Source organism: Malaclemys terrapin, chromosome 9, assembly GCF_027887155.1.
Source record: "Malaclemys terrapin pileata isolate rMalTer1 chromosome 9, rMalTer1.hap1, whole genome shotgun sequence".
Classification (NCBI taxonomy): Eukaryota; Metazoa; Chordata; order Testudines; family Emydidae; genus Malaclemys; species Malaclemys terrapin.
The window spans coordinates 95,014,116-95,039,349 of record NC_071513.1 but is presented as its reverse complement, the minus strand read 5'-3'; the positions used below and the strand labels follow the sequence as shown (position 1 = coordinate 95,039,349).

General features: G+C 44.7%; 1 protein-coding gene across 3 annotated transcripts in view; it reads right to left on the bottom strand.

Annotated features, from left to right (window-relative positions):
- PIK3CA (phosphatidylinositol-4,5-bisphosphate 3-kinase catalytic subunit alpha) overlaps positions 1 to 14,338 on the bottom strand; it is a 77,181-nt gene extending 62,843 nt beyond the window's left edge. Inside the window, exons 1-3 of one of the 3 annotated variants that reach the window (XM_054039193.1) lie at positions 14,223 to 14,338; positions 7,130 to 7,204; positions 6,844 to 7,009 (exon numbers count right to left, since the gene is read on the bottom strand). The gene's annotated coding sequence lies outside the window, so the exon portion shown is untranslated. Of the gene's footprint in view, positions 1 to 6,843; positions 7,205 to 14,222 lie in introns of all 3 variants that reach the window. The other 2 variants (XM_054039192.1, XM_054039194.1) reach the window with 2 other exon arrangements.
- Positions 14,339 to 25,234: the final 10,896 nt, after the last annotated feature.

Below are 25,234 nucleotides of genomic sequence, written 5' to 3'. Positions count from 1 at the left end.
AGTATTACTGTAGCATGTCAGAGACCCTGCCAGGGAGCAAAACCCCATTGTGCTAGGTGCTGTACAAACACAGAACAAGAAGGTCCCTGACCCAAAAAGCTCGCAATCTAAGTATAGAACAAAAGACAACAACGTGGTTACAAACATGAGAGTAGAAGACAGACAACATTGGTCAACATGATAGGCAATGGTATCAGCACACTGGTGAACAACAGTTGTCAAGTTTTTTTTGTCGGCATCACAGAAAAGGGGAGAGTTTTAAGAAGGGACTCAGAGGAGGAGAAGGTAGTTCTAAGATTGTTTATGAGGAGCTATTCCAAAGCGTGAGGGGCAGCATAGGAGGAAAGCATAAAAGTGCTTGTTGGAAAAAGTTAACAAGTGGATGATGGAGGCTGGCAACACAAGCTGACAGTGAATAAGAGATGATAGGTAGGGTGGGGATAGGCTGTAAAGGCCTTGAAAGTGAAGATAAGCCGCTTATATTTGATGCAATAGAGAAGGGAGGCGGCTATGGAGGGATGCAATGAGAGCAGTAGCATGGTCAAAGCAATGGGCTCAGAAAATCATCTTTACAGCAGCATGCGAATGGATGTGAGCATATGTCAAGGCCAGATAAAAGGTTATTGCAGTAATAGAGACATGATATGAGAGCCTGGACAAGGGTTTTGGTTGTGTAGATGAATAGCAAAGGCTGTCTTAGATGCTATGCAAAAAGATTAAGAAATACAAGACTTAGCCTGCATGCAAGAACTAATGAATAAAGTGCAGACATTTATATTTGTGCATATGTTGCGTCTCCAATCCTAGCTACTGGTAACTGGAGAAAGAGAAAGGGTGGGACTTCTCATTACAAGGGTGCTCTGCAATAAGTGAAGGGCCACAGAAACGGAAGCACCAAGCAATTATTTCTTCTTATATGCTTTCAGTTTCTTCATGGTGCCATAGGTTCTGCTGAGGGACTGTCCTTTGCTATGAACGGAAACAAAAGCTGACAAGACTCAACTGGCATTTTCAGAAATGTTCTCAAGCAGTTCTAGCAAATTACAAAACATGCTCTGCACTCAAAGGGTTCCTATGGTGTCAGGGGAGTTCCAGGCCCTCAAGGAATTCATATTCTGAAGTAACAGCCTTCCTGTGACTGCGTCATCAGCACAGTGGCAGGGAGCTTTGAGTAGCAGTCCCCAAAAGGGAAGAGATAGGCAAGCAGTGAGCTAAACTGAAAAGAATCCTAAATGGGGATATTTCAGACAGTAAAGGATTCTTTAATTTATCAAAGGCATAACATGATCCAATGGCTAGAAGTTGAAGCTAGGTAATTTTTCACCTTATCTGTAGCCTAAGTGTAATTAATCATTGCAATAATTTACCAACAGCTGTGGTGGATTTTATATCACTTAAAATCAAGACTGGTTGTCTTGCTAAAAAATATGTTCTATCTTAACCAGAAGATATGGACTTGATATACAGATTACTAGGTGAAATTCTATTGCTTGTGTTACAAAAGAGATCAAACTAGATTAAAACAATTTTTTTTTTTTTTTGAGTAAGCCGAGCCACTTTAATTCTTTCCTGGTAAACTGGCTATCCTGGGAACATAGGAGGAATTGTGGGAAGGCACCGGAGGACTATCAGCAGTCAAGTCACTTAGCCTGCAAAGTAGGAAGGTTACCATTCTAAATGGAAGCCTCCCTTGGGCTTTAGCCTACAGCCCCAGATAAGCAAGCTAGCCCTGGTTGAAAGCACCACTAAAGTCAGATGAGAGAGTTGTGTGTCCCACTACAGCCGTGCCACTAAAAGGCACGCAGCGTAGCCGCTGTTTGTTGGCAGGAGAGCTCTCCCGCCAACAAAAAAAAGACTTCCACCCCCAACGAGCGGCAGTAGTTTTGTCAGCAGGAGAGCACTCCTGCTGACAAAGTGCTGTTCACAGCAGTGCTTTTCCTTGACAAAACATGCGTCTTTCGGGGTGGGGGGAGGGGAGAGTTTAACACCTCTGAAGGACAAAACTTTGTTGTTCAGTTGCCAGTGTAGACAAAGCCTCAGAGAGGGGGTAAGGCGCAACACCTGAATAAGAGCCTACATTAACTCTGTATGGATGATAAACCCCGAGACATCTTCCCTCTCACTACATAACCAAACCAAAGCCAAAAAGCTAACCAATATTTGAGACTTATTGAATTGGACTTTATCTACCTTCCTGCCCTACACTTCATAAAATTAAGTTTGAGACAGACATTAAACAGGATAAATGTATTTTCCCCAGGGGAAGAGTGCTCCCCAAGGTTCTGGATCCATTATAAGGGGATGTTGTCTTCTAAATTGACATATGCAAATTGTTTAAAATATTTGGGGGTGGAGAGGAACGTTTATTTAAAACCAGGCATAAAAACAAGAACTTTGACAGAACAGTACAGGAAGGTGCAGTTAATATTCTTTCCTTTAGTCCAATTATTGCTAATAACCTTCCACACACCCCTCCAACACCGCTTTCCGGAAGCATCAAATATCATTTGTAAAAGTTGAGGACTAGGCTACCCCTAATAGAGTTCAGTGGGTCCACAAGAGTTATTTATTGGCATAAGATGGAGGTATGATCCCATGCAACTCCACACAACCTCGTTTGTGCATGTGCATTCCTGGGCAGTGCCTCAGCAAAACATGCTGAAGCACTGAATTTTAGAGGCTTTCAACATGTCCAGACCGCTAGACATTTGTCAGCGCAGTATTGGCTATCAATCACACTATATGCTATTTTCAATGTCGATGCTTCTATGGAGGAGCCATTTACCCTAATTTATACCAATACTTTGAAAGAAGAGTGCTGTTGACAGTGAAGTAGCAGAGAGGTTATCTATCATAGATGGCACCTACAGCTACCTGTTTAACCAGCAGGATCTAAATGTTGAGACTCCCCTATATACAAACAAGATCTATGACCAGATGGAGTTCAGAGTTTTGAACCAATTTTACTCTACATTTGTGAAATGGGACAGTAAATGAATAAGACTACTTTTCTTTGTGAGGCGCTTGGCCCATTATTACAGTAATTGCCTATGTGTATGTAGACTGCAATCACTATGGACAAGTGCTATTGCTTTGTGGACACTGGCTAAAAACAGAGTATTACTCATTGGAACATGTGGTTAAATCAACAGCTGGCACTTAAAAAAATCTGATTAGAAGAGGTCATTGGTATTGGGGTCTCAGAGATAATGGAAGGAGCATGAAGGGGGAATTTAACAACTGTGGTGGAGTTACAGACCTAACATGTCCACCATGTGATGCTGTTATTCTGCAATAGACAGTATTGATCACCCAAAAGCCAGTTTCCTGCTGTCAAAGACTGTTGGCTGGGCAGAAGTCATGACAGAAGTAGACAGATTTGCATACAAAGGGTAGAATGTCAGAGTCACCCCCATATGCAAAAGAACTGAATTGTACTTCTACTTTGTCAAAGCAGATGACTCAGCAGGGGCCCTGCTTAATAGAACTACTTTTCCTTCACACACAAGCACTGAGAAACAAGCTGTGCTTTAACTATTACCTCAAAACAAGTCAGAAGATGGTAGAATGTGCCACTGAAAGGGAAAGTTGGAGATGGCACTTGCACAAGAGTGCCAATTAATATGAAGGCCTGTGATGTCTTTAGCAAGTAGGACTTAAATTCCATTCCCTCTGTCACAGACTGCCTAAGCGTTCTTCAGCATGGTCAGGTAAGTTTTGTTGTTTAAAAAAAAAAAAAAAAACTTAACAAGTCACTGAAAAGTATTGTTATTTTATATGAAGTTCAGTTTAATACTGCCCACACCTGTCAAAATGCAGTTGTGCTCGGGGGAGGGGAGGCCTCCAGGGCTCCCGCCCATGCTCCAGGAGCTGCCACTGCTGGAGGGGGGAGGTGGCGGCCCTAGACTGCTGCTGCTGCTCATGGGGTGGGGGACAGCCCAAGACCACTGCTGTTGTGTGTGTGTGGGGGGGGGGGGGGGGGTGATGTGGCTGGTCCCGGGGCCGCCTGGGGTCAGTCACACCTGCCAGCTGCAGAAGTTGCTGAGGTCCCAGAAAGACACAGAACCCATGCTTTCCATGACCTCTGTGACAGACTCGCAGCCTTAATGATTACCTGTTCTTTTCATTCCCTTTAGGGCACCTGGCATTGGCCGCTGTTGGAAGACAGGATACTGGGATAAAAGGGTGGCCATTCTTATGATAATGCGTAACTATAAATGTAGTTTTCAGCAAAAGCTACACAACTGGGCAGCTAGCTAAAGAAGGGTAGTGTTTTCTGCCTCAGCAGTTGGGGCTTTTAGCATGTAAGCAGGACAGGTACATCTTCTTTCTGTACCTTAAAGAGGGGAAACTGAATATGGGATAGGAGTTTAAAATCATAAATCTCCACTGTATCCAACCAAAGTTCACATTAGTATAGATAGCATTCAAATTTCAAGTGACAGCAGGCTTCCTAGTGAAAACAAATTGGGAGCCGGGGAGGGTGACGGTCATTTAGAGCTACACACCAACTTTACACTGGTTTAGGTGAGTGTAAGCTTCCATGTCTGGAAGGCATGATTCACAATCATAATGGATAAAATTCTTAGGCTGTGCTACATAATCTAGTAGCATGTTCCCCAGAAGAAGAATAACTAGGGCTCTATCATTAAAGATGCTTCCTCTCATAAATTTGCCTTTTTACAGAAAATATGGGTACTCAAAAAAAAAAAATGCCTTTCAGTAGGCAACCATTGCTATTAAGGGACTTTTGCAAGTCTTAAAATACAAGGAAGCCTCAATGTAGGACATCCTTTGCAAGCAGTTTGTTACAGAAATCTTTAAAAAACTAGACTAAAGGTAAAATAAGAAACCACTGACAATTCCCAACTGGGTGAAATTTAGCACACTCACAGAGTGCCTAAGAAAACTATGAAAATCGAATTCTACTAGCTCTGTGGACTTAAGCGAGTTAGAATACTGTTTATGGAAGATTCCCATTGTGACCAAGTCTCACCGCAAGCTGTTTAAAAAAGCCATACACACATACTAGAATAGCAAGGAAGGGACGAAAGATTAAGATTGTGTAATGGAGGAGATCCACATTCTAACAACTTTCAGTTGTACATTAGTAATACATGAGATATGATGGTACGAGAAAGGGCATGCAAAGTAGATGTGGTGAAAGATGAGTTGAGTCACAGTTGTGCCAAATCATTTGACAATACATTTATGCAGGTATCTGCTGGTAAGGCATTCCCATCTAATAGTAGTTTCTTTAGATAGCAGCAGTAAAACACTCCAGAGTTAGGAATAGTTTGCATAGCTCATGCATGAGGAAAACAAGAATAATCTCATTTCTACTAGTTCTCATTTTCAACCTTTGTCTCCTGCTGGAAGTTATGCTGCCTGTCTGTAGGTCAAAGTGCTCCATGGTTGACCTCTGGATTTACCTGGACAAAGGCTTGATGAGAGAGGATAACTACACCAGTACTTTATCCACCATTTCTAATCCATGTTTAAGAGAAAAACAAAAACGTTGTTAGAATAATTTTGCTACATTAGGACTGAGTAGCTGCATCACAGGGGAGCATGGATCAGCGTTCACGTTGCACTCCCCATCAATATCTGGCCTGGGGAACCAATGATCCAACCAGCGGACCAAATTCAGTGATGAATCCTGGTCACGTGCCACCTGAGGCATGTTGCACATACGCTAAGAAGAAGCTGCATCACAAGACAAACTAAACTTTTATGCAAGCTATGACTTTTAATTTAGAGTTTTTGTTTTGTTTTTTGAAACACTGAAGTGGAACTATTTTAAGAAAGCCAAATCTATTCTCTTAAACAAATTCACCTAGCAGCTTAGTTTTAGGCATTTGTGAATGCGTGTATCACTGGGTTCTTTGACCGTTACAAATATGCATAACACCTCAATTCTAAATATTACTGTTTTATACTCAAAAATTACACACTAATCTTTGTAACTATGCCATTGCAAGTAGCATCACAGCTCTAGCAGATATTTCACTTGAACATATGCCCCCTCGGAGCTCCAGAATTAATTTATGAGCAAGCCCAAGGCCTATCCAATAGCTGTAATTATTTGATTGATACTCTCATTCAGTGGAAAAGGTTGGTATGTTCTCTTGGTACAAATAGAATGGAAGAGCATTTTTCTATTTGGTGGCAAAACTGGAAGAGATTTTATTAAGGTGACAGCAAGTGACTACAAAAAGATGAAATACAAGAGAGATCAACCATTTCAAGAATTTGTTTTGGCTACCCTATTAATGGGAACTTCCTCAATACACCGATTAGTTTTATTAGTGCCTGGGCCATGCATAGATGTCAGTGAAACCTATTACTCAGTTTAAGTATTTTTTTAGTGTCTCAGTTAAAAGCTTGACAGATTCAGAGAGAAGCTTCCAGCCTCACTAGCAACCATGCACACTTTCATGAGGACTACAGTTGTGGCACCTGGCTTTGAGGTTCCCAACTGAACTGAGAATTTGCTTATAGAAACAGTTTGTAGATCAGAAATAGGGTTGTGTGTTTTGCATTATAACAATTTAATGACCACGCAAAGCAGATTTAAAAACTCATATTTTCATCCTCCCATGACTATCTCAGCATCAGGGAATTTCCACATTCAGCAATAATGGTATAAATAGAAATCGGTTATTAAAAAGTTTGTGGTCAAGAGTGGGGTTAGTGCTTTGTCATTAAACAATGTTAAGTTTGCAATTAAAAATCACAAACACACTAATAATAACGGTATAGGCTCTAAGTTAAATGCTGATTTACCTCACCATAAAAGCTTATGCAATAATTTTCACAAGAACAAACAGTGCTGTTTAATACCTTACAAAGAAGGCTCCTCATCTCCAATCATCTGTTTGATAATCAACATTTATCCACTACTTATTGTTGCTCTCCTTGTGCCTGAAGCTTCATGTCCTCAGTCTTTAGTTCATTTTCATCTTTGTAGTAGCTGGCCTCATTCTTGTTGCAAGGTGAAGGTGAATTGCTTTCAAAAAGCATCAGAAACTTCAGTGTTTTGACATGCCAACATTAGATTAAATTCATCACAGAAGTGACAGGCCTTTCCACCCATGACCACAGTTACCCTCAGACTATCATGCCACACCTTCATTGCTTCCATCTTCTCTCAACACTGCTAGATGCTTCTTGACGTTGTGCACAGTCTACTGATTGCCAACTGCTGAAAGAGGGAATCAAGTTCAGACTGAATTCACTTTTGTTCCTGGTGTGCAAAGAGAATCCTCAGCTGCTTGGACCAAGGCACACATGATCAATCAATTAAGGCATTCACCATGGCTATATATACTAGCACAGAACTTCCCATTTATTTATAAGGAAGTAGTTCTTATACCATGCAGGTACCTGTGTTTTATGGATGCATAATTCTAATTTATGATACATTGCACTGCAGGACTACTAGTCTCAGGAAAAATGGAAGTTAGGAAAACTAGCTAAATAGATTGAGCTGACATAGTTCAGGCTTTCCATCCATTCTAGGGAGAAAAGTATACAATAAACTAATTTTAGCACCAATCTTTATCAATGCCTTGACATTTGTAGTCAAGCTGACTTTGAAAAGCCTCTGCGTGGAGAAAGACAATTCTATCTGAAAGGAAATCTGAATTAGATTAGTGTTTCCTCCCAATGTCTCCTGTGTGGAGGGAGCAGCCCAGAGCTATTACGGGCTAATACTGAACATTAGATTAATTAACACTTCTAAAACATCTTAATGCTGCGACTGTTGCAAGTACATTATTTGAGCACTACGAGATAAAGCAGACTGGCTTGTCTTGTCCAAATTGACGCTATAGTACAAAGGACACTACTAGGAACAATTATGAAAAAAAGTCAGTTTTAAGAGGTGTAAACATTAGAATACGAAACATATAAAAGACTCAATATTTCTCCATTCTGGAGAGTGACTATGGAAACATCCGTTGGACACTACTCTGTAGAAGAAATCTTTCTTCTCCCTGGAAGAGGAGTCATTCTGTTGGCTAAATATTACAACCAATTGGCTCAATGTTTCAGGGTATTTTACGGTAAGGCTTTGTCTAAACTGGAACCTGAATGACAAAAGTTTTGTCTTTCAGAGGTGTGGAAAAAAAAAAAAAAAAAAAAAAAAATCACACCAGTGCTTTTCGTCAGCAAAACTTTTGTCTGGGGCGGGGAAGAGAACAGCGCTTTGTCAGCAGGAGAGCTCTCCCGTTGACAAAGCTACCGCAGCTCATTAAGGGTGGAAGTTGTTGGCAGGAGAGCTCTCTCCCACCCACAAACAGCAGCTACACTGCATGCCTTTTAGCAGCATGGCTGTAGCAGCACAGCTGTGTCACTAAAGGTGCGCAGTGCAGACATAGCTTAAGTCTTAGTCAATTCATCAAGACTTCTGTATTTGAAAGAAGTGTTAACAAGAGTTGTGATTTTACAAAGTCACCAGTGATAATTACAGCCCTTCATTAAAAGAACGCCTTCACGCATAGAAAAGGAAAAATGCCAGAGTATGTTTTCTTCTGCATATAAGTTGTCTTTAGACATCTGTTTTGTACAAGTGTCTGTTTTTCCTGTGTAAGTGCTTGCTTTGACACAGCATATTCCTATTGTATCTCAAAGAGATTAAGCAGTTCAAAATATGTGTATTTCTGCCTGACTTCCCTGAGCTGGCTCCAACTTTGTGGTGGCATAAGGAAGGTGGACATGAAAAAACTGGATGAATCCATAGTCAGTGCTTGACCCAGATGTTCATAATCTGAATGTCTTTGGTAGAGGTTCTCCTCCTCTCTAGATGCTAAATCATCTCTGTGGCAAATGAGACAGGAGCAAGTTTGAAGAGATAGGATTATGCCAAATTAATGTGTTTTCAAAGAGCTTCTAGGTAGGGCGACCAGATGTCCCGATTTTATAGGGACAGTCCCAATATTTGGGGCTTTTTCTCATGTAGGCTCCTATTACCCACCACCTCCGTCCCAATTTTTCACACTTGCTGTCTGGTCACACTATTCCTAGGGAAGGTTACCTACAAATATACCCATCATGCCCCATTTTGAATTATATGATTTGAACACTCTTTTAGGATCTTGATATACTGAGTATAAACATTTCCAACAAATACACTTAATTCAAGTTTACCTGTGAAGTGGTTTTGCTCCTTCCTGGACTAGTACAATGAGAAAGCACATGGAGGGGTAGGAGAGAATAAAAAAATAAAAGATGCAGCAGAACTGTGGGGGAGCAAGTTTTCTGAAAGTGTCAATGTTAAAAACAAGAGAACTGAGCAATAATCTTCTAGATTAACATGTGTTCTGCCCATAAGAAACCACGCATCACTACATGTATTGAAAGCTCTTTGTAATCAGCATGACAGAAGGGGTTTTTTGTTTTTTAAATGAGTTTATATGGATATTACTATATCCTCAAATACCCTGAATCTGTATGTTTTGATTGCTCCTACTTATCTATTAACTCCCATTTTACTGGCAGTTTTGGTTTTATAGAAGCTGTTCAAAATTTAACACAATAGACTTATAGCAGCTGTTTTAGACTCTTTGTAAGACATCATAAAGAGATTCAAAATAGAAATACAAACAAAATTTCAGAAAGCTATATTCTGAGTTCATCTAACTTTCATAACATCCAGGAGTACTTCACATACTTTAAAGTAGAGTGCACACATCACTATCTTCTATCCCAGAAAACATACTGGCGGAAGCAGAGGCATTAGTCCGTTTTTCCCCAATTTTTTAAATATGGCACTATCTTCTTATGCTTTTTTTGTGAAGGTTTTTTTTTTTTTTTTTTTGCCTTACTTACTCACAACTTGAGGGATGGGGAAAAGAAAAGTGATCTCCCACCAGTTTTTTTTTCCTTCAGAGAAAGTATTTCTATCATCTCTTCCGGTCATTACCAAAGCTTCAACCTGCAACACTGTCTGGTGCATCTGTATTGTCTGTGGCTACATTAGATTTGACTCCTACAGGCATGGACATTGTTATGTCAAATGCTAAATTTATTTTATTCTGGTCAAGAACTCATATTGCTTACACAAGATACACATTCAGCACATGACTGACCTTAAACACCATACTGGCTTTTTTCTACCAACTACTGAACACATCCATCCCCGCCACCACAATAAAAGTTTGTGAGCTATAGACATCCTTGTATCAAAGGGAAGATAAACCTCCTGAATCTCAAAACACATTAATAGTACTACAAATCTGAACTTTGACTTATTTCCCAAATGTTCAAAGTTACAAAATTTAAACAGTACTTTCAAATTAAATAATAAGACAAAAGCTGGAAGATTTATGTTTAACGCTGCTGATGTCTTTAACTTATGCCTTTGAAGTGTTTTTCCTCCCCAACAAGTTCAGGAGCATGTATTAATTATAAAATTTAGTTTTTACCAGCCCTTTTTTCTACAATTATGTAGTCAATACTTGGGACACTGATATAAAGCCTATTAGTTGTTTGGAATGAAGGAAAGCCTTACAGTTAAGGTACTGAATTAGACAGAGCAAATCTACATTTGATCCCCAGCTCTCCCACAGACTTCTCTGTGTGACCCTGGGCTAGTTACTTCATCTTTTTGTGCCTCAAATCTCCATCCACAAAGTTGTGATAATTTTCCCTTCCTTTCAGTTGTGTTGTGAAGATAAGTTTATTAAGGTTTATAAGGTGTTTAATTATTACTATAACACAGGCCCTATAAGTACCAGATAGAAAACTGGAAGAAGCTGAACTGATTATTTCTGTGAAAATTGTTTCGGAAAAATGTGAGTCTTGCATGCAAAGTATCAGCTTAATTAATGAAAAAATGAAGCAAGTTGTCTGACAGATGTATAAAACCTCTGAAAATAGGGTTTAAAAACAGAAACACTAACAGATAACTACAGCAGTAGTATTAGAAGCTGTATTATTATAGCACAGACTTCATTAGACTACACAGTTGAGTTTGTGGAGGAGTTAACATCAGGAAAGAAGTCCAATCCCTCCACCCCCCACCTCACCCCAAAAAGGTGATTTTCTGGAGTTAAAGGAACAAAAAGCTGATGAATTGGATGACCCTGCAAGAGAGACATTTGACACCACCGTCAACATTAAAACATAGCCAGAATGGTTTATATTCCTATGTTAGGCCTTCCAGCAACTTTTCAGCATCATGTTCATCCAGGAAGAGTCTGTTTCTCTTCAACATCCAAAAAATGGCAATGATTAATCTAGGCCTAAACCATGGAGACAACCATAACATTTTTTTAAAAAATCAAGTCTTAAGTTATCAACACCTTCAATATAGCACAACTGAGCAACTTAAGAAGCAGATACAGCTTTCTCCTAGATATGCTGGACAGATTCAAATTCACAGGTCCACTATTAGATACAGAAGTGAAGAACAGGAAAAATTAAATGAAACGACATTGACACTAACGCCCTATCCTGAATTAAACAAGAGAACTGACAATGACTAGAAGCATCTGCAAAGGGACAAATGTATTCTACTTAAAGCTACTGATTCTAATCTGAAAAGAAAAAGGATGAAATGCTGCATGTAAGTTGCTAAGAATGCAGAGGTGAGCAGATCTTTGCTAATTGCACAGACAACTAAAATAAAGACTAGAGAACATCTCAGGTCCATTCATCTTGAACTTGTCATATAGTGTTCGGCACATTATTTAAGCCTTACTGAGAAAGCAAAATACCCAGCAGTACTAAGACATATTGCATAATTTCAAAAATTCTTCCATAGCCACCATCAGCTTCACAGTTGGTTGTATTAGGGCTTGTTCACATGGAGACATTGACCATAATACCTATTGCAAAATAAGCTATGCCACAACCACTCCCCATTTTGGCACTATTCTCAAATGAAAATCACTTTTATTCCAGAATAATTACATCAGTTTGGAAACATCCTAATTATTCCACAATAAAGTGATTTATTTTATTCTGGTCAATTTCCCCATGTAGATAAACCCTTAGCTCATCGTCCCAGAGACAGTCTGCGTACTCTCAGGAAGTCTACATCCAACTGATGAAATCTGCACTGAGCCAGAGGACTTTGATCAAAACATCACATTACATGCAAAGATTCTAAAAGGACACACTAAGTTTACAAAAGCAACTGAAGGAGTTTCAGATCAGAGGCTAGTGACACTGACAGTCTCAGTGGAAATTTAGCTTGATCTAATGAACAAACTAGACCCATACAAGGACACACACACGAAGAATTTTTCCATTATTTAGCCAGGATGGCTCCTTCTGCAGCAAGAGGGAACATCTAAGTGGTGCGCATCAGGCTGCAGCCCTTTTTCTGGCTCTTCCAGGGCCTGGCTGTATTCACCCCATCTTCTCATATTTGCACACCCCATCTGTGGCCCCACACAGTTGCAAGACTTCCTCCTGGCACCAGCCATGATTGCTATCTGCCAGGCAAGGAAAAGGAAGCTCAACAGAGATGCGATGACTGTGGATCGTGTTTTCGCTCCCATGTTGCTTCATGTCTCTAGGCGGAGTTCCTCTGGGCAGCGTTCACTGATTCCTTTGAAGAGCCACGGGACTCTCCAGGGTTCTTTGCTTGGTGTCCCCATCTGGAACCCCCCTACAACCCCTACTGGTTGAACCCAGAATAGGAAGTTGAAAAGCAGCTAACAGAACATGTACCCGAGTTCATTCTCTTTGATTTTAAATGCTACGAAATCCCGATTTGTACCCAAATCTGTTTACAAAGGAGCATGTTGTATCAAAACAGTGGGGAAAAATGTGGAACTAAACCACAGCCAGGGCCGTTAATCAAGAGTTGTCTGTTTTTAAGAGACCTTCATTCTCATTTAGACAGTTCAGAATGTTTTAAAGCTCATTTGGACTGGTTTGATCCAAGTTTCATAACAGAGTCGATGCTGAAAAACTAAGTACGTTGGTCTCTAAAAGCAGATATGAGAACGTTATTAACAGCAATACCTAGCTCTTATATAGTGCTTTTCATCAGTAGACGTCAAAGCACATTACAAATTAGGTAAGTATCATTACCCCAATTTTACAAGTGGGGAAACTGAGGCACGATTACTTGCATTGTAGTAGCACCTAGGAGCCCCTGTTACAGACCAGGAGCCCAGTGCTAGACATCATGCATAACTGAAAGACATTTCCTGCCCTGATTAAGCTTATCTAGTTAACAGACTAAGAATTCAGTTGCACTCCACTACTAGAACTAGAAGCGCATCATTGTGGATAATGTATGCATTTTTACATTTGAAGAATAAATACATTTTATAAAGCAAAATAAACAGTATGGGCTTTGTGTTTCATTTAATAAAATCTGTTTTTCCACTGTTTTTTTTCTTCCCAGTTGGAGTGGGCTGTAGCCCACGAAAGCTTATGCTCTAATAAATTTGTTAGTCTCTAAGGTGCCACAAGTACTCCTGTTTTTATTACCACCTTGTTAGCCACCAACCTTTGCCATGAGGTACATAAAAACACTACACATTAGTCAATGTATTAACAAAATATCTGAAGGGGACTATTAACTCAGCAATTGCGCTATTTATTGTTCAGGTCCTGTGTGTATATACACAAGGAAAGGCATAAAATTTAAACTGAGAAAGTTGATTGAATTTATTTGTGTGTTGCTTAGAAACAACACAGGAGACACTTTTCAAAGAGCAATAACCTGAGCTCACCAGACTGAAGTGCCACCCAGTGTAGCATCAGCTGGTGATGATGTTTTATTTCTCTATTCGCCTATAAAGCAGAAGGCAATATTTTCACCCTGGGATTTTTTTTTTTTTAAGTTCGCTTGTAAACGCTTCAGAGCAGGGACTGGGTCTGTGTTTGCACAACAGAGCCCGATGCTGACTGAAAGCTCTGGGCCCCCTGGCGTTAATACCAGCCCCACAGGAGCAGTCATCAGAAAATCAAGAGGCATCGTGTGGTGACAAGAAAAAACAGCATTATTAGGAACGCTCAAAATTAGCGACCAATTAACCCCCCGTGTCTTCATTTCCTAGCGCAGGAGCCGGACACGTTTACCAGCCCCTGGGCGAGGAGGCAGATCTATCCCCCCCGTGGGGTTATCGGGGGGGACACAGGACAGCAGCCCTGCCTCATTCGGGGGAAGCTGCGGGGGCTCCCGGAATAGGGCGGGGGCTCCTGCATGGCTCGGGGTCCCCACTCCCCAGCCCAGCCCCTCTCCCCGGGTGACTCACCTCTCGCTCCCCGGAGCGGTCGGTTCCAGCGCCGAGGCCCGAGGCCGGGCCAGCTGGGGGACAGGAGAGGCAGCCCCGCACCGGGGGAGGCGGCCAAGACCGGGAGCCGAGGGGGAACGAACCACCCGGCCCCCCCCGCCCCGGCCCTGAAGCTCCCCCCGCCCGGAGCCTCCGCCTCCCCGCCGGGCAGCGCCCCCCGACGCCCCTTCCAGCCACCAGAGCCCGTCCTCGGGTCTCCGGCGCTTCCTCCGAGCAGCGGAAAGCGCGCCGCCGGCCCCAGCGCTACCCCGGGCTCGCCGAGCCCCTCCGCGCCTGGGAGAGCCGCTTCCCCACACAGGGAATAACAGGAAGGGAGCGGGGGTGACCCCGGGCGCGCTCGGACTCACCGGAAGTGATTAGAGAGAGAGAGGGGGGAGGGAAGGAGTGAGCGAGCGAACGAGGAATGTTCAGTGCGCATGCGCTGAAGGGGCCCCGAGATGGTGTCGCTGGTCTTTCCCCCCCCATCCTTCCTTGGTCTCTAGCCAAGGGGCGAGCACGCAGCTGGAGGCTACACCACACGCCCCTTCCATTGACTTTGTGCCAGCATCTCCTTTGTCTGAATCCTGGAGGGAGGGCAGAGACAGGACACGTAGTAAACCAGGGGGGTCTCAGACAGGGGGTCACATTACATGGGGGGGTCGGGAGCTGTCAGCCTCCACCCCCCCAAACCCTGCTTTGCCTCCAGCATTTATAATGGCGTTCAATATAAAACGTGTTTTTAATTCATAAGGGGAGTTGCACTCAGAGGCTTGCTGTGTGAAAGGAGTCACCAGTACAAAAGTTTTGAGAACCACTGAACTAAATCCAGTAACACCTCACTGCATCATCAGCCCTCCCAGTGATGTCGTAGCCTGATGATATAGTCAGCAGAGGAAATGGGATTGCTCACATGGCTGTGCTGTAGATGGACTTCATTGCTGGTAGGGGCTTCGCCCTGCTGACTCTGTCATAGTGAATGCCACATTGTATGCATTTGCCACATGATAAACTGATTGATCGGATAGGTCTTTTCAGCCTCTGATCTATGTGATAGATTTTATCTGTTTGCCTAATGTGATTATTTCCATTATACAAAAAGAATCTTCACTATCTCTGAGATGTATAGTCCTGGCCACTTCAAAGTAGTGGTGACCTCATGAATCACCATTTGCTATCCTGTTCATATAGGGTTACCATACGTCCGGATTTTCCCGGACATGTCCGGCTTTTGGGGGCTCAAATCCCCGTCCGGGGGGAAATCCCCAAAAGCCGGGCATGTCCGGGAAAATCAGGAGGGCTCTTTGGCCGGGGCCGCGGGGCCGGGGGCATGGTGCCGAGCCCGGCCGGGCGCGCGGTGCCAGGCCGGGGTCGCAGTGCCGGTCCAGGGTGGGCGCGGGGCCGGGCGGGGAGCCGGGGGGTCCGCGAGGGCCGGGGGGTCCGCGGGGTCTGCGGGGCTGCGAGCCGGGGCGTCCGCTGGGCCGGGAGCCGGGGGGTCCGCTGGGCCGCGAGGTCCGCTGGGCCGGCGGGTCCGCTGGGCCGCGAGCCGGGGGGGTCCGCTGGGCCGCTGGGCCGGGGGGTCCGCGAGCCGGGGGGTCCGCGGGGTCCGCTGGGCCGGCGGGTCCGCTGGGCCGCGAGCCAGGGGGGTCCGCTGGGCCGGGAGGTCCGCGAGCCGGGGGGTCCGCGGGGTCCGCTGGGCCGGCGGGTCCGCTGGGCCGCGAGCCGGGGGGGTCCGCTGGGCCGCGGGGCCGGGGGGGTCCGCTGGGCCGCGGGGTCCGCGGGGCCGCGAGCCGGAGGGGCCGCGGGGCCACGAGCCGGAGGGGCCGTGGGGTCCGCTGGGCTGGGGGGGCCGCTGGGCTGCGGGCCGGGGGGTCCGCTGGGCCGCGGGGCCAGGAGCCGGGGGGTCCGCTGGGCCGCGGGGCCGCGAGCCGGAGGGGTCCGCGGGGCCGCGGGCCGGGGGGGCCGCTGGGCTGCGAGCCGGGGGGTCCGGGGGGTCCGGGGGGCCGGCAGTGCTGGGCGGGCCAGGGGTGGTGGGCCGGGGCCGGCACCCCAGGGCCCGAGCCGACCCAGGCTGGAGCCGCCGGGGGGCCAGCCTGGGCCGCGCCTCCTCCCCCCACACCGCCCCTTACCTGCTACAGGCTTCCGGCGACTCAAATGTTCGCGGGAAGCAGGGGAGGGGGCGGAGACTTTGGGAGGGGGCGGAGTTGGGGCGGGGGCGTGGGCGGGGCTGGGGGCGGGGCCGGGGTCCCTGGGGGTGTCCTCCATTTGGAGGCACAAAATATGGTAACCCTAATTTATAAAACGCTTGTAGTAAAATCACAAGGTCCTCACTGCTTAGAAGTCATTTCTCTCTCTTTAGTAATTTATAACATCTCACTTGTATTTTGCTTTTTGATTTATAACCTAACAAAAACTACATCTAGTGTGCTAAGAATGTTGTCAATCCACATATCTTTTTTGCACTTGGAAAGAAATGCTTTGAAATTGCTTTGATATTTTGAAGTTTCTTCTTCTTTTGTGGTTCTGATTGCTTGCTGCCATCTAGTGCAATCATGCTTATACTGTATGATATTTATTTTTGTCATGATATTACAGGCATTTATATTTTCAGGATGAACTTTAGAAGAAATGGTACTGGGAAAATGAAAACCAGAAGGAACAAAATAGATTAACGATGATTAAGGCTACGTTTTAGTGACAGGTATTTTTAGTAAAAGACACAGGCAGTAAACAGAAATGAATGGCCTGTGACCTGTCCATGACTTTTACTATATACCCCTGACTAAACTTGGGGGTTGGGGGAGGACGGCAGCGCAGTCCGGAATCCTGGCTGGTGTTGGGGCGGGATGTTGGCGGGTGTTGCTGCCCCCCCCACCCCAGCAGCAGCAGAGTTTGGGTGCGTGTGTGTGTGTGCGGGGGCAATGGGAGCTGCAAAGCCAATGCTCTGGGCAGAGGCAGCGCGCAGAGCTGCCTGGCCATGCCTCTGCCTAGCAGCTGAACGAGGGGGATGTCGCCACTTCCGGGGAGCCGTCCAGGTAAGCGCCGCCCAGAGCCCCTCCCCGTCCTGTGCCCAACCTCCCTGCCCCCTCCCACATCCAAACTCTGCTGCTGCTGCGGGGGATGTGGGGGAGTGGCCCAAGACTGCCTCAGCAGCGGACGGTGTGACTGGCACAGGGGCTGCCTGAGCTGCCCCGAGCCAGGCACACCGGCCGCTGCAGAAATCAGTGGAGTTCGGAGCTTACGGAAAGTCACAGAATCTGTGATCTCCATGACCAACTCGCAGCCTTAATCATGATTTACACAGAATATTGTTGGTTTGTTTTATACACCATGCTATCCCAGTGAAGTCAAACAATCCTTCAGTTACTGAAGTCACACTGTATGTTTTAATTCATGACAGACTTTGGCCCATAATTAGGATCCCCAGTCCACCGCTGTCAGAGCTTCAATAGTGAAAACAAAAGTGAAGGCTGTAGCATGCACAGAATTCAATTGTTTTTACCATCTCAGAATAGGTTAGACCACACAGTGGTAAAAAATACACTGAGTCTTATCAACAGTGTAGTCTCCCTGGTTGCTACCACCAATGGTGGTGAATCATGAAAAAAACACTGCATAGCTAAGGTTGATATCTCATTTGGGCCTTTCAAGCTAAGTATATGTGAAGAAAAAAAATGGTTCTCAGTGCTGTGATTCTGTAGGAAGCCACTGAGCGAGTAGTGCTTCCTGTCCACTTGATGGTGGATGCACTTATGGATTCCCACTGAAGGAGCCTGTACTCCAAGGTTTCCTCCTCTGGACAGGGTCCAATTTTCTTACCCACACTGATGTAAATCAAGAGGAACTCCACTGAAGTTAGTGGAGTTGACAGATGTCTGGCCAGTGTAAATGAGAGTAGAATCAGTCCCCAAATTAAAATGACCATTCTCCTCAATAGCAAGCAGACTTAAGGTAAGTAAGGAGGAGAAGGATACCTACTAAAATTGATCCAGTAGTTGCTTCTCGGGCCTGCCAGTCCTCCTTGCCCATAGAGGACAACATTTCTTTGAGGCACTATTTATAAGAGCATTTATGAAGAATTAATAAAGACTTTCGAATTTTCTGCCTCATGAATGACTGTTGCTATTTCATGCCTCTGCCCAAGCAGAGCCCTGCTCAAGTGAGTCATAGAATCATAGGAAGGTCAATTACTTATTGTTATTATTTATGTATCACTTTTGAGAATCCAGATATTGTACTATTGAATTTCCTCCGAGACCTTTTCCACTCAGCTTCTCCACAACACCTTGTCCAGTTATGGGAGAACACTTCATCCAGTTCTCTGGGATCCAAAAAATTCAGTGCAACTTGAGATTTCATCATTCAGCTTCCTTATTTGGCATACAGCAAAGCTACGCTGAATTGATCAGACTCAAGCACAGGGCGTAGGCATAGGATGTACCACAAATTCAAAGTTACAGAGAAACCCTCTCCCTTCATATACATTTCTCATTGCATTTACTATACATTACATCACACATTTTTGGATTAGCTCGGTCACTTTGCAGGAACCAATCCTTGTGCAGCATGCTCTGTCCACGCTCAATGTTTTCCTCCCTAGTACATGGTTCTCTGGGAGTTCTCCTTCTTATCTTAGCTGACTCAAGCAACAGAGAGTCCTGTGGCACCTTTAAGACTAACAGATGTGTTGGAGCATAAGCTTTCGTGGGTGACTACCCACTTCGTCAGACGCATGTAATGGAAATTTCCAGAGGCAGGTATAAATATGCAGGCAAGAATCAGTATGGCGATAACGAGGTTAGTTCAATCAGGGAGGGTGAGGTCCTCTGCTAGCAGTTGCGGGGTGAACACCAAGGGAAGAGAAACTGCTTCTGTAGTTGGATAGCCATTCACAGTCTTTGTTTAATCCTGATCTGATGGTGTCAAATTTACAAATGAACTGAAATACGGCTATACCGAAAACTCACCAACCGTTATGCCTACCTTCATGCCTCCCGCTTCCACCCCGGACACACCACATGATCCATCATCTACAGCCAAGCACTGAGGTACAACCGCATCTGCTCCAGCCCCTCAGACAGAGACCAACACATACAAGATCTTCACAAAGCATTCTCAAAACTACGATACCCACACAAGGAAATAAGGAAACAAATCAACAGAGCCAGACGTGTACCCAGAAGCCTCCTGCTGCAAGACAATCCCAAGAAAGAAACCAACAGAACTCCACTGGCCATCACCTACAGTCCTCAGCTTAAACCTCTCCAACGCATCATCAGTGATCTACAATCCATCCTGGACAATGATCCCTTGCTTTCACAGGCCTTGGGAGGCAGGCCAGTCCTCGCCCACAGACAACCTGCCAACCTTAAGCATATTCTCACCAGTGACCACGCACCGCACCATAACAACTCTAACTCAGGGACCAATCCATGCAACAAACCTCGATGCCAACTCTGCCCACATATCTACACCAGCAACTCCATCACAGGACCTAACCAGATCAGCTACATCATCACCGGTTCATTCACCTGCACGTCCACCAATGTTATATATGCCATCATGTGCCAGCAATGCCCCTCTGCTATGTACATTGGCCAAACTGGACAGTCACTACGTAAAAGGATAAATGGACACAAGTCAGATATCAGGAATGGCAATATACAAAAACCCATAGGAGAACACTTCAACCTCCCTGGCCACACAATAGCAGATGTAAAGGTAGCCATCTTACAGCAAAAAAACTTCAGGACCAGACTCCAAAGAGAAACTGCTGAGCTTCAGTTCATTTGTAAATTTGACACCATCAGATCAGGATTAAACAAAGACTGTGAATGGCTATCCAACTACAGAAGCAGTTTCTCCTCCCTTGGTGTTCACACCTCAACTGCTAGCAGAGGACCTCACCCTCCTTGATTGAACTAACCTCGTTATCTCCATACTTATTCTTGCCTGCATATTTATACCTGCCTTTGGAAATTTCCATTACATGCATCTGACGAAGTGGGTAGTCACCCACGAAAGCTTATGCTCCAATACATCTGTTGCTTTTTACAGATCCAGACTAACACGGCTACCCCTCTGATACTATTCCATTAGAAATTCGGTCCTGCCCTACAACATCCCCCACCCAAAGGTTTTCCAGTCCTCCTCTCCTGAACAGGCATAGCAGGGTCTGGGTCTTTGAGTAGTCAAGGCTTATTCCAACAGGCCTCTCGACTTAGGTGAAGGGTCTTGGTGTTGCACTGTTTTCTGGGAGCGGATAGGGGAGCCTAGGCCCACTCTCTCCACTGAGCTCTGGTTCAGGACCCTACAGTGGGTGGCTACACTTAGACTCTTGGAGTGCTAAGTCGCCACCCTCCCTGGCCCACTTCCTACCCCCATCTCTTTCAATTGCATAGAGTAAGCCACTTCTCTCAAGTCTCTAACCTGCAATGCTTAGTCACTTAGAATCATAGGGTGAGAAGGGACTGCAAGGGTCATCTCATGTAACCCCCTGCCAAGATGCAGGATTTGTTGTGTCTTTTCTCTGTTTTGTAGGTTCTTCACTAGTCTGTGTAGCGAGGGCTCAGGCAAGGAGCTCCTGGGCAGTACTTTCCCCTCAGAGTTCAGACCACCCATCTGCTCGCTTCCAATACCTGCCTCCCACTGAGCTGCTCTGCTCCCCCTTTTAAAGCCCTGCCTCCAGCTTGTGCAAGCCCTGCAGGTGTGGCTGGGTGGGACACCTGGGCCCAGAGCTGCTCTGTATTCCTTGCTCTCCAGCGTGGGGTTTGTAAACCCCATCACGCCTCCCTAATTCCATTTTCCAAGAGATGAGGCATCCCTCCATATGTTAATTTTTCATGTCAGGCTAGGCCTCAGCTATACTAGGCACAATTCATCAAACATCTAAGGAGATGATCCCTGCCCTGACAGGTGTCTAATTCAACATTATTGTCAATTATTATTTTGTCACAAGTCTCACAATATTTGGAGTTTTTCTTACAGCTCTAGCTGCTGGAATCCAGCAATTTCATGAGAATCTCATCTTTCATTTTAAAAATAGTACGTTTCTAGCTCTAATCGTTGCCAAGAAAACTTGAAAATATGAAGCGAGTGCCAAGAAACGAGCAGACAAAGACTCCAAATTGTATTAGTTAAAAAACCGTCATCTTTTAAAGCCAATCCCATGACTTTTGGCGGGGCCTGACTCATGACTTTTGAATGCCTGGGGTTGGCAATACTGTCAACAAGATACAAGTGAGGGACATAAACTGACAAGAGTAGGACGAAGCTGACAGAAAAATATCACATGGTTATGCATAAAGTATGTATGTTTACATCTTAATGAGTCACTTCCTTTTGTTGTTGTTGATACCTTTCCTCCTCTTCACAGGCAAGCTAGCAGAAGCAAGGTTTTAAGTGAGGTTTGAATGTGGTGAGGGAGATAACTCCCATCAAAGAATTTTCTCTCTCTCCTTGGTAAAGATCCTTCCTCAGCTCTAGTTAGTTAGGTGTTTTATAAACACTGTGATCAGTGAGGTACAAGATGAATTCCATCAAGAAGGCATGCACAATCTCTACAATGGCCAAATGAGTTCCAGCCACGGTTACATGGACAGCACAAATTCTAACCTCCCTCCTGCCCCCAAATGAATATCTTCTTTCCCATTGCCTCAAGGACCTCAGAAGTGAGAGGAAATCTATTCCACTATTCACACTAAAAATCCATTGGAGCTGTGGGTCCTGTCCTTAGACAGAAGGCTTTGCTTTGTCATCCCCAAACGCTCTGAGGGAAATTAGTCCATCTTGGATCTGAAGTGGTTTGGGTAAGGTGGATAAGTGTATTTCTACACTGACAAAATATTCATAATTTCTACTGTTGGAAAAAAGGAGGAACAACTGTAAAACAGATGCAATTACCAGTTCAGCATCACAACTGAGGATCTGAATGAACAGGTAAGTAAAAAGAATCAGTGCCAATTTAGAATAAGAGTTAGTAAAGAAAGAGAAGCTGAGTGTAATATTTCAATAATAATTAATAATAATTTTGGCAAGCGCATCCAAAAAACAGAGTATAAAGTGATCACTACTGGAGTTGGAGAGAAATTTCTCCTTATGGCATAATATTGCACAATGAGGTGTACTATAGGTATTTTATGCCTTCCTCTGAAGCAATATAGCATTGGAGACAGCTGAGTGCACTAGATGGACTATTGGCTTGTTTCGGTATGTTCCTACAATTCACAGGAAGAAAAAAACACTGAAAAGTTCAATGACTGATAATTTAATTTTGCTTTTAGCTATCTAAAGCTCTGATAGAAGAAGATAAGATAAAAGAAGAAGACATCTGTTAGGTAGATAAACCAATATCTAACTAGGCAAATAATCCAAAGAAAAACAGAAGACTAATCAAGAGAAACTGGGATGTGAGTTGAAGAACTGCGAGGACCAGGGCAGTAGAAGACATGGTAGGAAAAGTTAGTGGGAAGTTTTTCTATGTAAGGAAATAAGAAGCTGATAAGTGATAATGGCAAGGGCAATGTACTCTGTGAACTAAGAATAGATTAGTTTTAACAGCAGTTTTACAAGAAACAATATGGGGACAGATCCTCAACTGGTGTAAATCAAAATAGCTCTGTTAACTTTAGTGGAACTCTGCCAGGTTACGCTAGCTGAGGTTCTGGACCTATGGCATCTTATAAATACATGGAACAGAAGAATAAACTCACTCCCCAGTCCCTAGAGAAAAGACAAAGTGAATTATCAGCAAGGTAAAGAAGAAGACACCAGGGAAGATGACACTGTGGGTTACTTTACAAAGAATGTGAGCAGGAATCAAGAGAACTAGCAGATGGCAAAATAGCCATATTAAATAGATAAAAAGATTCCAGAAAACTGGCATAACACTTCCCCCACATGGATCCCTCATAATCTGATTTTCTACACAGTTTGTAAAAGGTGCAAAAGAGATCTGAGGATTAATCCTCTTTCAGTATGTTGCTTAGAGTCTACAAAACTCTCCTTTATGGTACTGAACAATCATCTTCTTGTAAACTCCAGCTTTCATCTACTTCTGACTGGCTAAGAATTGCACACATGCTATAATTGCACCACACCCTGACTCACTTGTTTGTCTCATTCACCTGATATGTCTTGCTTTTTTAGCTTGTTAGCTCTTTGGGGCAGGAACAGTCATTTACCATATGTTTATACAGCACATAGCACAATTATTAATAATTATTAATTATTATCTTATTGTCATAATGCCTAGGAGCCCCAGTCATGGACTAGGACCTCATTGTGCTAGGCACTGTACAAACATAGAACAAAAAGGCAGTCTCTGCCTCAAAAAGCTTACAACCTATGAAAAGAGAGAGGAGCCTGACCAGGTCAGCCTATAGGTACTTCTGCAATAGAATTAGATAAGTTCATGGAGGACAGGTATATTGGTGACTATTAGCTAAGATGGTCAGGGATGCAACTCCATGCTCTGAGTGTCCCTAAACCTCTGGATGACAGGGGATAGATTTTGTGATAAATTGCCCTGTTCTGTTCATTCCCTCTGAGGCATCTGACACTGGCCTTGTTGGAAGACAGGATACTGGGCTAGCTGGACCATAGGCACTGACTCCGTGGGTGCCCCGGGGCTGGAGCACCCGGGAGAAAAATTAGTGGGTGCTCTGCACCCACTGGCAGCCAAGCTCCCCTCACCCCCCGCCCCCACCTCCTCCCCCTCCCCTGAGTGTGCAGGGCGTCCCTGCTCCTCCGCCTACCTCCCAACACTTCCTGCTGCCAAACAACTGTTTGGTGGCGCTTAGGGCTTTCCAGGAGGGAGGGGGAGGAGCGGAGATGCGGGGCGCTCAGGGGAGGAAGGGGAGAAGAGGCGGGGACTTGGGGGAAAGGGGTGAAATGGGGGCAGGAAGGGGCGGGGACATTGGGGAAGGGGTGGAATGGGGGCAGGAAGAGGGTGGTGTGGGGTCGGGGTCAGGGAGGGTCGAGTACCCACGGGAACAGTGGAAGTTGGTGCCTATGATCTGGACCATTGGTCTGATCCAGTATGGCTGTTCTTATGTTCTTAAAAATGTTAAATAATAATAACTGCAGCCTGGATGAGAATAAGAATGCTTTGAACCCTCCATTTGCAGAGGAGAAGTGAACAGTTGGAAAATCAACATGTATTTTCTTCTCTTGGTTTTAAAAATTATATTTTACTTGGGGGAAAAATAGAGTACACAATAAAACGAATTCTGTAAAATGACACAAAATAAACAAGGCCGTCGGGCACAATGTAACTCCTCCAATGGTATGTACAGTCCAATCCATACCGTTTCCCCTAAATATGACTGTGGAGAAAGCTTTAAAAATGTCATGAAAACCATTTCTGGGTTTTCTTCTGCAGGCCTCCTGAAGCAATAGCTCTCAAGAGAGGCAAACTGCCCAGTCCAGCTAAATGGGCTGTGGACTCTGAAACCGGAAAGTGGCATTTAAAATAGCAACATTTTGTTGTTGTTGCTATTTCACCGTTGGTCATTTGGGCAGAAACCTCCAGCTCCATGCTCTTAACCCACATCCCAAACCACCTCCCTCCCCTCCATCTCCTCCTCCTCTCCATCCCTGCACTAATGTCTCCTCCTCACTCTGTCCTCTCCCCCACATCAGTGACTCCCCACTCGTATCCTCCTTTTCATCCCCTCCCCTGGTACTGGCCCCTCTCACTCATGATTTCCCCAGCCCCTCCTCTCTCTAGTTGCTCGCCTCCTACGAATTCAGTTCAAATCCATAGTACTGTATTGGCATCCTGGCAAAGCGACCCCTTAGTGTCTGTCACAGATCTGCCTTCACGGGGCTTTCCGGTGAGCCTGGGGGTTTAGCGGCAGCATCACTTGGTATACAGTAGCAATATTTGCTCCTCTCCGAGGCTCATGCGCCTCGGCAGAGATACTACAGGCAGTTTTCCCGAGTCTCCTCCCCTATTCCTCCCCCCTGTTCTGCAGTCACTTCCTGCAGCTGTTTCC